The 12378-nt window shown below is 46.2% G+C and overlaps 1 protein-coding gene across 2 annotated transcripts in view; it reads right to left on the bottom strand.

Annotated features, from left to right (window-relative positions):
• LOC146817933 (centromere protein H-like) overlaps nucleotides 1-12378 on the bottom strand; it is a 232619-nt gene that overhangs the window by 84791 nt on the left and 135450 nt on the right. The gene's annotated exons all lie outside the window — the stretch shown is intronic.

Here is a 12378-nt window from a genome sequence, read left to right as displayed (position 1 = left end):
TTAATATTATTTATACAAAAAATCCCCACTGTAATAATCAACAAATCCAATTGATCTAAAAAAAAAAAACATACCTATACCTATTTATGGGTGATTAACTTTGTTTCATTCATTTTATCACCAACATCCAAAATGCACTCTTTCACAGTTTCTAAAATATCTATTGATGGCAGTAACATGTTAGAAAACATGAGCAGGCTTACATTAGGGAAGGTCAACAGTTTCAGCCCATCCTTCAGTTTCAGGCCTTCACTAAATGAAATGAAATGAAATTTTGTACTTGTAGAGCGCACCGCTGCCCCAGCAACGGGGCGTCCTGGCGCTTTTACTCATACCGCTGTGGAACCCTTCCTGGCTTTCCCTGTGAAATGTCCACTCCTGGGCACCCCCAAGGTGAAGCCAGGCATCCCCAGCGCTGTTGGGGCCGTTGTGGAGATTAAGCAAGCTATTGGTCAACTATATATGGAGACTATGCAGGCTGTCTACCTGAGCCAGAAGTTGCTGCTCACTTGAGTCAGATGTGGAGTCAGATGTGGAAAGAAGCCACATCCACCCTGAGAGCAATGCCACAATGTGCTCAAATCAGACCAAACTTCACCCCAGTGTCTTAGAGCCGCAATGCCCCTCTTTCACAACTGAGGACTACTGAGACTGCTATCTTACACTGATCCCTCCCTGATGAATGTGATGAGCATTCTGGCCTCTAATCTGTGCAGGGAGAGGGAGAGCTCCACAACAAAAGCGGTCCATGTGCTCTGTCCCGCCACCCACCATCGGAGAGGCTTGCCAGCCACTCTATCCAGTTTGAATTAATCGGTTGGACCACCCAAGGAGCAGCTCGTGACCCTCTTGACCAATGCTTTTCGATAGCATGGTCATTGAGGACGCGCAGAGGCAGCTTGTCTCGGGCATCCTTGGACTCTGGAGAGAATAATGGCTGGCTTCTTCGTGACTCTTGAAACTATTGGAGTTTTGGATCACCGCTGTTTCCATGGAGATTTTGCTACATTGCGTATGTGTGGTAATCTTGTTGTTTTGAAGTAAACAGTCTCAGTGCTCTTATTCAAGGATAAAGCAAGACTACCAGAGCAGTGCTTTCCAAACCTTTTAGAGCTACGACCCAATTGACATGAGGCAGAGGCGATTGTTTAATGTAATAGTAGACATGCAGTCAAAATGCTGCAAATTAACAAAATAGGCTTCAGCATTCCCTCTACCAGCAATTGTTCGTAAGTGTTACGACCTTCACCATGCTCTTCACTAGGTCTTTATTGGATGGTGACCAAGATATTTATCTGCCTATAAAAGTGGTAGATGGTCAACTGCACTGAAGCAAGAACACTTTTCACAATACGATGGAGACCTGTGGCATCGGTTTCCTAAAATCACAAGGCTTCTGAAAAATCTTCAGCCACGTATTCCTTTCTGTGTTGAAATGAGGCCCAATGGTGAACTTTGGACACTCTCTCTCTCCCTCTCTGAATATATAGATATAGATATATAAATTACAGTTTTGATATAGGGCGAACACGGCCCAAGGGTATCCGAGCGCTTTACATGAGCACCAGATCAGATTATTGTTACGTTAAGCACAGGAGATTAAGTGATTTTCCCATAGCTAACCCTTAACTCAAACTTGGCTCCCCATATCCCAAGCCGGCAACTCTGGCCATTAGGCCACATGCATATTTCTCAATTTATGTGTTGAAGTCAAACACAAGTGGATAATTTTATTTGATAACGTATAGTGAGCACATTCACTGTTGAAATAGCTTTGTGAAGTAAAAAAATAGCAGCAAATATACTGGAAGGTTTACATAGGCTTTTTCTTGTAACTGCTTGCAAGGTTTTGTTTTAAAACAAGTTAGGGACATAGTTCAGCACCTTTGCACCAGTGATGCTGGAACAATTTTTAGATAGGTGGTGCTGCGAACATCAATGTCCATCACTGAAGTCATTGGGATTGTGAAAAATCCTATCTTCACACAAAGTGTAGCCAATGTGTTCAGCAGGAGAGTGGGAAGGGTGTACTATATTGACTGTGGTGCACTTTAGAACACACGGTCACATCTTGCAGTGGCGCACTGTCATTTACAGACAGCACATTTTCCATTAAAGAGCCACTAACTTTGCACAGATATACGGGGAGCCGCTCGGAATCTGTCTTGGTCCACGAACTTTGTTACCAGCATTCAACTCACCGGAGGTATCTGTTGGGCGGAGAAGTGCGGGAGTGGTGACTTTCTTCTTCCACACGGGTCCCCGGGACTGCGAGTACCAGCAGCCCTACTGCCTTGCTGATTATTTGCTGCAGCTGCTGGCTCTTCCCGGCCCCTCCCTCCCACTATAAAGCGCCTCGCGGCCCCCGCTTCGCGGGAGCCGCTCGGAATCTGTCTTGGTCCACGAACTTTGTTACCAGCATTCAACTCACCGGAGGTATCTGTTGGGCGGAGAAGTGCGGGAGTGGTGACTTTCTTCTTCCACACGGGTCCCCGGGACTGCGAGTACCAGCAGCCCTACTGCCTTGCTGATTATTTGCTGCAGCTGCTGGCTCTTCCCGGCCCCTCCCTCCCACTATAAAGCGCCTCGCGGCCCCCGCTTCGCGGGAGCCGCTCGGAATCTGTCTTGGTCCACGAACTTTGTTACCAGCATTCAACTCACCGGAGGTATCTGTTGGGCGGAGAAGTGCGGGAGTGGTGACTTTCTTCTTCCACACGGGTCCCCGGGACTGCGAGTACCAGCAGCCCTACTGCCTTGCTGATTATTTGCTGCAGCTGCTGGCTCTTCCCGGCCCCTCCCTCCCACTATAAAGCGCCTCGCGGCCCCCGCTTCGCGGGCGCCGCTCGGAATCTGTCTTGGTCCACGAACTTTGTTACCAGCATTCAACTCACCGGAGGTATCTGTTGGGCGGAGAAGTGCGTGAGTGGTGACTTTCTTCTTCCACACGGGTCCCCGGGACTGCGAGTACCAGCAGCCCTACTGCCTTGCTGATTATTTGCTGCAGCTGCTGGCTCTTCCCGGCCCCTCCCTCCCACTATAAAGCGCCTCGCGGCCCCCGCTTCGCGGGAGCCGCTCGGAATCTGTCTTGGTCCACGAACTTTGTTACCAGCATTCAACTCACCGGAGGTATCTGTTGGGCGGAGAAGTGCGGGAGTGGTGACTTTCTTCTTCCACACGGGTCCCCGGGACTGCGAGTACCAGCAGCCCTACTGCCTTGCTGATTATTTGCTGCAGCTGCTGGCTCTTCCCGGTCCCTCCCTCCCACTATAAAGCGCCTCGCGGCCCCCGCTTCGCGGGAGCCGCTCGGAATCTGTCTTGGTCCACAAACTTTGTTACCAGCATTCAACTCACCGGAGGTATCTGTTGGGCGGAGAAGTGCGGGAGTGGTGACTTTCTTCTTCCACACGGGTCCCCGGGACTGCGAGTACCAGCAGCCCTACTGCCTTGCTGATTATTTGCTGCAGCTGCTGGCTCTTCCCGGTCCCTCCCTCCCACTATAAAGCGCCTCGCGGCTCCCGCTTCGCGGGAGCCGCTCGGAATCTGTCTTGGTCCACGAACTTTGTTACCAGCATTCAACTCACCGGAGGTATCTGTTGGGCGGAGAAGTGCGGGAGTGGTGACTTTCTTCTTCCACACGGGTCCCCGGGACTGCGAGTACCAGCAGCCCTACTGCCTTGCTGATTATTTGCTGCAGCTGCTGGCTCTTCCCGGCCACTCCCTCCTCGATTACTATAACTGTCTCCCCGCCTACGCGTAAGCGGGACGCGTGCGGGGCGTACCCCGGGGCGAAGACCGGGCAAAGAGCGGGCCGTTTGAGGCCGTTCGAGGTCTGTGAGGTCTGGTCTGGGCTACCCCCTTTTGTATTGTTCAAACTAGTCTGTGCGAGTGTAATTGTTATACAATTTATTATTATCATATCCACACAGTAAGGTTGGGGGTTGCCCCTGTTGGTTGTTGAGCTATGTCTAGCAGGTTAACACGGAGCAAGGCCCCAATTGGTGGTCTTCCTATCAATGGTCCTATGGACGATTTTATTACTCGTACCAATACAGCTATAGACCATGAAATTTCCAAACTCCAGACTCGTGTTTCCCTGGAATTGGCGTCCGCTAGGAGATTGTCCCAGGTAATCGATTTGTCGAAAAAATCTTCCCTGGGCAATATAGCCACAGCGGTTACCCCGCCACGTCCAGCTATCCCCCATTGTGTAGTTACACATGTTGATGTCCACCACACTCCGGCTTTCTCTGTACTACCCCCCACATTGGAGCCACTGATTCAGGATAGTGCTGCGAACCTGTCCATAACCCCTCTCAAGCAAGATACTGGTTCTAATAATCCTACCTCGGCAATGTTCTCCTCTAGGCACACTCTTAGTAGAGCCCATCAAGCTAAAAGAAAATGCACCTCTCGGTCTGCTTACCGTCGTAAGAAGGCCAAAATTGTGATTACTGAACATCTGAATGCGACTAGTGCTCCGGTCGCAAATCCTATAGGAGGGGGTGTGACCGGGGAACATTCACATTTTGAGGGGGTTAAAGATGAGCCAGCTCCTGCTTCCTTGACCACCTCCTTGGTTATTGAGGCAGGAGAAGAGGGCATACATGTTGAGAGTGGGGACAGGAACGAAGGGGAATTTATAAGTTTAGTTTGGGAAACCCTTAAGAAACTTCTTTCTCCTCTTGATCTTAGACTCTCACGCATTGAGAACCATTTACTCGAGATGGAAAAGAGCATTATTGCTCTGGCCACTCTCGGTCTGAGAAGTCTAGAAAACCAGGGTTTTCCTGTTGCTGAGCCTCTTCCCCATGATATGATCCCTCAAGTTCCACAACCTTCCCCTCCTTTACCAGTTATCGCACGATCGGTGCCTACATCGGGGCCTGCGGCTGGGCATCTTAGCTCAACCGCCTCTATACCTAAAGCTCCTAAATGTCCCACCCCCCAACCAGTAGTTAAACCTAATATAGGTGTGTTGCATAGACCCCCTCCTAGGGAAGCGGTGCTCCAATCAACCAAGAGCCCTCCTGCTAAGAATAACTTTAGAGGGGGTTTTATCGATCTCCCTCCAGAGGCTAATGATTATGTGGTTGTGCTGACGAATGTCCCCCAGTTAGGAAATGGCCAATACGAGAACCATTGGTCTCTGAAGAATAAGACAATCCATTGGCTCAATGCGAATAGACCAATCCCTAATGGTCAGAGAAGTAGAATTTTAATGGTACGTAGAACCCCCTGGGTGGGCCCCTCAAGGAAATCTAGCGCTGGGGATTGCATAGTGGTGACCTTTGAAGATCCTTTCATGGTACACCACATCTGTTCCTGGCCCATTGGCGAAGGTTCTCTCGTTATACCTAGGCCTTTGTCCTTCTTTTATCCACCGTGTCTTAGATCTACACGTGATGAGGACTGGTCTCTAGTACACCACCGCAACTGGAGGAGCCACCCCAAAAAATCCCAAGTTTTCCCCATAAATTGGAATGTCTTTTCCACTTCTAATCGGTTTACTGGGCTTGAGGAGGTAGATTGACTGGCATGTCAACCTGTTCCCCAGGATCCTTTACCACTGGTACTAGGGCATAATGAACCATCTTCCTCTCCTTGTGTGACCGAACCCTCGGCTGTTAGCCCACCAACTTCAGAGGGAATGCTGTCTGTTCCATCTATGGAGGCGGCCTCGATTACGCTGTATTCTTCTGATTCTCAACCTGTAATGGACCAACTGGCCCTACCTTGCCCGTTTCCCACGATCTCAATCCAGCATGTTCCTTTAGCTAGGAAGCTGACTGATGTAACAATGGCTCCCTATTACCATCAGATTGAGCCATTATCTAGGCCAAATAGATCTGCTGCGGGGGGGGCAGGTCCTGTGATTAAATTGGCCACATTAGATGACCCTCCAAGACAGACTACCTCTGCCGACCCCTTGATAAAGATCATATGTTGGAATGTGGCAGGGCTCGCCCGTAACTTCGAAATTCCAGAATGGAATGCCTTTCTGGCCCCCTACAACATCTGTCTTTTGCAGGAAACCTGGTGTCTTGAGCCTAGGCATAGAGTGGGCTTCACGACTTACTTTGTTCCAGCTTCCCACCAAAATGGAGGTAAAGGTCGCCCGTCAGGTGGCCTTCTCATATGGGTTAACATTGCTCTAGGTCTAAGTGTCACTCAAAAGCCCACGCATTCTCCTGATCTCCAGAGGATAACCATTCTATGCCCAGGGGGTAGGAAGTTGGAAGTCTTTAACCTTTATCTAAGGGGGGCCAGGGGCGGGTCATCCACATTATCCTCTACAGGTCTGGGCAGCGATTTAGCCGCCTGCAGTATCGACTCTTATGTTCTTCTGGCAGGCGACTTTAATTGCTGTTTTGAGCCATTGGCTGTGGAGGATATACTGGATACTTGGGATGAGGACACAAGGAGAGGTATTCCCATCCTGACCCTAGATCCGATTCCCAAGTGGACCCAGAGTGCGGTAGACATCAACGCGCTCTGTATGGAACATGACTTAAGACCAACTAACGGCCGATCTAAATCGGATATCCTGGGTGCGCACACTTACAACCGGATAGGCCGTACCTCCAGAATAGACTATGTTGTGCTGAATTATAATTTGTGGGCATTCCATTATGATATGGAGGTCATTGCGTCTTGTGATAGTGACCACAATCCTCTCTCCTTATCATTGATTCCGCCCTGGCAGGTGGGAAGTCAAAATAAGATTCCCTACAAGTGGAAAACCTCCCATGAGCTTGTCCCCTCGGCCTGTGGTAGGCGCCTAAAATGGGCTAAAGTAGAAGCGGATGAGGGAAGGATGGCACAGGCAGGGACCGCAATGTTAGCGGCAGGGCAGCGCCTGGATGCCCTGGGTGTCTCCAGCCAATCTGTTTTACCTTTATTCACAGAAACCATTGTGGTGCTAAGCGATTTGTTTATTATACCTCAATCCAGCGCAAAGGTTTCTGTGAAGGGTGCTCCCAGGGCAAGAAATAAATGGTATTCTTCAAAATGTCGGGTTGCCAAGGGGGAACTTATTACCGCAGTTAAAAACAAGGATCCAGGCACCATCAGATTGGCGAGGAATCTCTATAAAAAAGTTGTGGCAGAGGCGAAGGAGGCCCATGACTTTAGCTTTTGGTGGGATTTAGCGGAGGCAAGTACCAGAAAAGACTCCAAAGGGTTCTGGGATCTGCTAAGAGCCAGGGACAAACCCCTTGATTCGCAGTTCACTTGTAATATTTCTGGCGATCTCTGGTTTGCCCACTTTTCCAAATTGTACTCTGTTCAAAGTGGGGTACCCATCCTTAAAACGGGCCTTCATGCCAGCCTACCACCTGAGATTTCTACCAATGCCTCCCCCTTCAGCATAGAGGAAGTTGAAGGGGCAATCAGTCGTATTGTTTCTAGTAAGGCTGCTGGTCCCGATGGAATTCCGGGGGACTTGTTGAAGAAATATCCATCATTGTGGAGTAGATTAATTGCCGCTCTTCTGAATGAGGCGGTGTTGGGTGGTTCTCTTCCTGACTCATGGAGTGGTGCTGAGGTCGTCCCCATTTTTAAGAAAGACAGTCGGGACGACCCAGCTAACTATCGCCCTATTAGCCTGCTTGATTCAACGCAAAAGGTTGCGGGCAAAGTGGTTCTAGGTAGGATCCTGCAGTGGGTTGAAGAAAACCAGGTTTTGTCAGATTTCCAGGCAGGTTTCAGATCTGGGATGGGTACTATCGAGCAGACGTTCCGTCTTTTAATGATTTACTGGAAGGTGGTTGTGCTGGGTGGGGGCAGCTTGTACTTGGTCTTTATAGACTTGCGAACTGCCTTCGACCTGGTCCCTCGAGCCCAACTATGGAATGTCTTAGATAGGTTGGGCATACCTCCCTATTTGCTGGCCTTGCTTATAAAGTTTCATGAAAGCAACTTTGCCCAGATTAGATGGGGTACCCAGGGGGATAAAACATCTCGTATCTCCGTAGACAGGGGCGTCCGCCAGGGTTGCGTGCTCGCCCCCACTCTGTTTTCTCTATACGTTAACGGAGTGGTGGAGCATCTGCTTCAACAGCCGTCAGATGCACCATCCTTGGCTGGTAGGAAAGTTCCTACGCTCCTGTTTGCGGATGATACCCTCCTAATTTCCAAGTCACCAGTAGGTATCCAAAAGTTGCTTTCTAGCTTTAAGGCCTTTTGTGATACCAAGGGCCTGTCTATAAACATAAGCAAGACCAAATTCCTCGTTCTTAATCCTCCCAGGAAAACGGTTGTTCCCCCTACCTTGGACTCTGTTCCTTTGGATAGAGTCAATGAATTTGACTACCTTGGTATTCGTTTGTGTGCCAATATGAGTTGGAAGGCGCACCACCAGAAGGTGTTTCTGACACACAAGAGAGTTTCAGGGGCCCTGCTCAAGGAACATCGTGCCTCAGCTTTAAAACCTATAGGGGCACTGCTTGATATCTATAGGGCAAGGGTGGTGAGTGCAGCATTGTATGGTGCTGAACTGTGGGGTATACAGAGTGTTGACACCTTGACATACCTCGAAAATAATTTCCACAAAGATCTTATGAGGTTACCCCATAGCACCCCTACTATTCCTCTTTTGTTAGACGCAGGCACACGCCCAATTTGTGAGCAAGCTAGGCTACGTCCTCTCTTATTATGGGCCAGGATATGGAATGTCCCTGAACTGAGTAGTTATGCAGATGCCCTTAGCGAAATTCTAGCCTTATCTGGCTGGCATAAGGTTACCTGGCTCAGGGAGGTTAAGCGTCTCCTTTTGGACCTGGGATTAGGAGATGCCTGGGCAAATAGAACAGCACCCTCAAAACAATTGCTTAAGAAGATCTATTGGCTCTGGGTGGATAATGAGAGGTTGTGTAACATTAACCATTGTAAATCTGTCGCCCAGTTTTTCTTGGTTAAGGAGATCCCTTGCAGAGAACCCTACTTGGATTCAATCCTTAACCCGGGTGACAGAGCATTATACTTTAAATTTAGGGTGGGCGTTCTTCCATTAGGTCTGTTCACGTCTACTTGGAAACCTCCATACCAAACTATACCCTATTGCCCCTTTTGTGATTCTAGGGTCGAGTCTACAGCCCATTTGTTATTTGAGTGCTATGCTTATTCTGTGCCCAGGTCGAGATGGTTAAAGCCCTTATGTAGGTGTCTAGGCACAAGATCCTGTCTGGAAGCTTTACGCATATTACGTTCAGACGCCCGTCCCTTCCATGCCTGTTGCTTGGCTAAATTTTTGGGCTGGGCTTGGAGGATAAGATCTGTAAGAAAACAGTTGTTACAGTAATGTACTCTTCTTAATTTTTTTAGATATTAGACAGTCATGGAATTTAATAACTTTTTACCTTGTAATTGTATATGTGTTATTTATTGATTGTTATGTGTTGTATTGTTGTGCTTTTATGACAAACTGTCGAAATAAAGCTTTGTGAATGAGTGAATGGATATACGGTTTTACTCATAAAACTAATTAGTACACAGGTAATGTGTGGAAATCAGTTTTCAGTTAATATCACTTGTGCATAAAAGTGTCTTGATTTGTTTTTATTCTATTAAAATCTTTGTTTGCATCACACTTCAGATTTATAAAAATAAACGTGCTTTATTTTTAGTTTCCGAACTGCTGATATATTCTGAAGTGTGTTTATAGTTCATTTACAGGTATTTAAAAGTTGTGTGTTATAAAAAAAAATTACATCCTACAGCCTTTCCTTTCACATTTCCAGAACCCCAGCAAGATTGTCACATAGTTCACTTTAAAAAATGGTCTTACTTTACAGTCAGAAAGAGAAAAGGAAAAAACAATCCCCATGTTAAAAGAATAAGCTGCAATTTGTCAGAAGACATAGCCTAACATTTGTCCTTCGTCTGTGAAGCACAGCAAATGTGACAAAATAAATACAATAAGTAAAGGAATATAAGTTTATTCCTCGTTGGACACCCACCAGAAATCCGCTGGTGACCCATTAGTGAGTCGCAAACCACAGTTTGGGAAATGCTGTCCTAGTGTATATGTTAGCCTCCATTAAGAGAAAAGCAAAATTCCATGACAAATTCCTGGCAGCCAGAATCATCATTACTTGCCAGATTTTCCTCATGAAATTCCTTCTATTACAACGTAATCCCACCGGAATGTTAAATTACAGTGTGGACCATGGTATTCACCGGATCGTGTAGATTAATGCACACATTTAACACCTGCTATGAGAAGATAGTACAAGTGTGAGGGGACTGAATTGCAAGAGGGGAAGAGGTTTGAAAATATTGGGAAGTCAAAGGGAAACAGAGTTATATAAACCAAAAGCACAGGTGCACCACACAATAGCAAAGCCAATCAATTGGGACAATTATACAGTCCAACTCCAATTAATAGACGGATAGAAGTTCCTTGATTTTATCTCTTTATTCCGTGTTCATATAACATTGAACATTGCAATACGACACAGCCGACGCGTTTCGTCCAGAGAGCGGACTTCTTCAGGGCTGTTAAAGATACATAGACATACATGTATAAATATACATACAACAATTAAAAAGCATCAGACAATAATTATCACAAGGGTTCATACAGAAGAAAAATACATTTTTGTGTTTTTTTAGTTTTTCTAAAAATGAATAAGAACAGACATCACTCAAATGTGATATATTAGATCTTAACATTCTCAAGCTTTGTTCTTTGATTATACAGCACCAATACACAGAAACGGAGTTATGGCAAGGGCACCAAAACATGTTCTCTCCTTGCCAGAGAAAAAGAACAGCGACCTGGGGATGATGCTTGGCTTCTTGTTGGTGCTAAAGGCTTATTCAATTTTAGTAACCAGTAAAATTAGGTACGGTGTTCTCACACCTGGGAAAACTGGGTGTGGGAACAACGGACCAGTTGTGATCAGGTGGAACCATCTTCAACCTAGGGACAACCCTCTGTCGGACTCGTAATGAGGCCAATTGGGCATTAAAGATACATTTTGCGGGGTTCTCTAGCAAGCCAAAGAAGGAGAGCCCTGTGCTTCTAAACTTACTATATATTGAAAGCAAACTTTTTCGTTTTAAACAGGGAAGCAGATCGATCTTTTTGCTCAATTCCAGTTAAGATGTTAATACCTCATTTTTAAAAGACTACGACACGCTCCATTTAGAACTTAGGTAAATGACTATGGGCACTACTCTTACACCAAAAATAAACAAATTCAATAGAAAAGAATCATGCAGAACCTAACCGAAGTCCAAAGTTTTGGGAGATATGGATATTGTCTGATGAATTCAGAGTTTACCAATTTCCAAATAAATAGGTGTCATCATATATTCCCTACATTTAAAGTCTTTTACTTTAGATAAGCCATAAAAATTAGTTCAGCTGATTACTGTCCGTCAGCATGAGGTCACCATTACATGTTCTCTCTCTAGGATGCAGTGATACAGATAGAATTGAAATTTAAGTACATTGCCCTTTAGAAGGCTCTTCTAATTTCACATACAGAGCCCACCAACCACAATAGTAAGGACATAACAAGTGTAGAGTAGATCTGAAGTAATCCAGAGACATGCCTCTAGGTGATCAGCAATAGGAAGTTCCATCAATTGAGTGGCAGTAGTCCTTGCAACTTAAACAGGCAGAGGGAAGCTTCAATACAACAAAGTACTAAATGCACGCTGATCCTACTTTCAATTTTGGAGCACCATGGGTTGATCCTGCTGCGACTGTCATTGTTCTAGTCTGGACATAAGGGCAGCTTCATTACTGCAACTTTTCTTTCTTTCCAGGAAGGCTTACTTAGCGTACAGGCTGTAGAAGGTAGCACACAAAGATACCAGAGCATACTACTTGTTTATGGTAAGGAACCTTAACAGTCAAACTGTCACAGACACAAACTGGCATTCATGTCTTCCTGGATTGTGCTTTTAAGAGACTATTGTAAACATTTTTTTTGTCCCCAACATCTACCCTTTATTTATATGTAAATGTATGGCTGGAGTCTTCTGATGCATTTGCCGTTTTGAAGCATGAAGTAGTTTGCGATGTACTGTGCAAGTGTGCATACTTCTCACATTTGACTTCATATCCCTCAATGATCACGCACAACGCAAAATAAAAGGAAAATGTAATTGCTTTCATGACTTATGGCCACACCCTGCTATAAGTTGTGTTTCGACGTCAATGTCAATGAAGGTTGCTCACATGGCTCATGGTCTAGGTTTCATTTAAACTTGAAAAAAACGAGCCTCTTCTTTGCCCTCCCTCACCTTCATGTGGACTTGTGCCCTCATAAGCACAAAGCATCGTACTGTTGAGTAGGATACCTCATAGTACCACTAACATGACTGTTCGGGGGCTTATAGTACTGAACAGCCTTTTCTGAGCAAACT

Source organism: Triturus cristatus, chromosome 6 (assembly GCF_964204655.1).
Source record: "Triturus cristatus chromosome 6, aTriCri1.1, whole genome shotgun sequence".
Lineage (NCBI taxonomy): Eukaryota > Metazoa > Chordata > Amphibia > Caudata > Salamandridae > Triturus > Triturus cristatus.
Note: the sequence above shows the minus strand (reverse complement) of the source record. Positions and strands in the feature narration are given on the sequence as shown.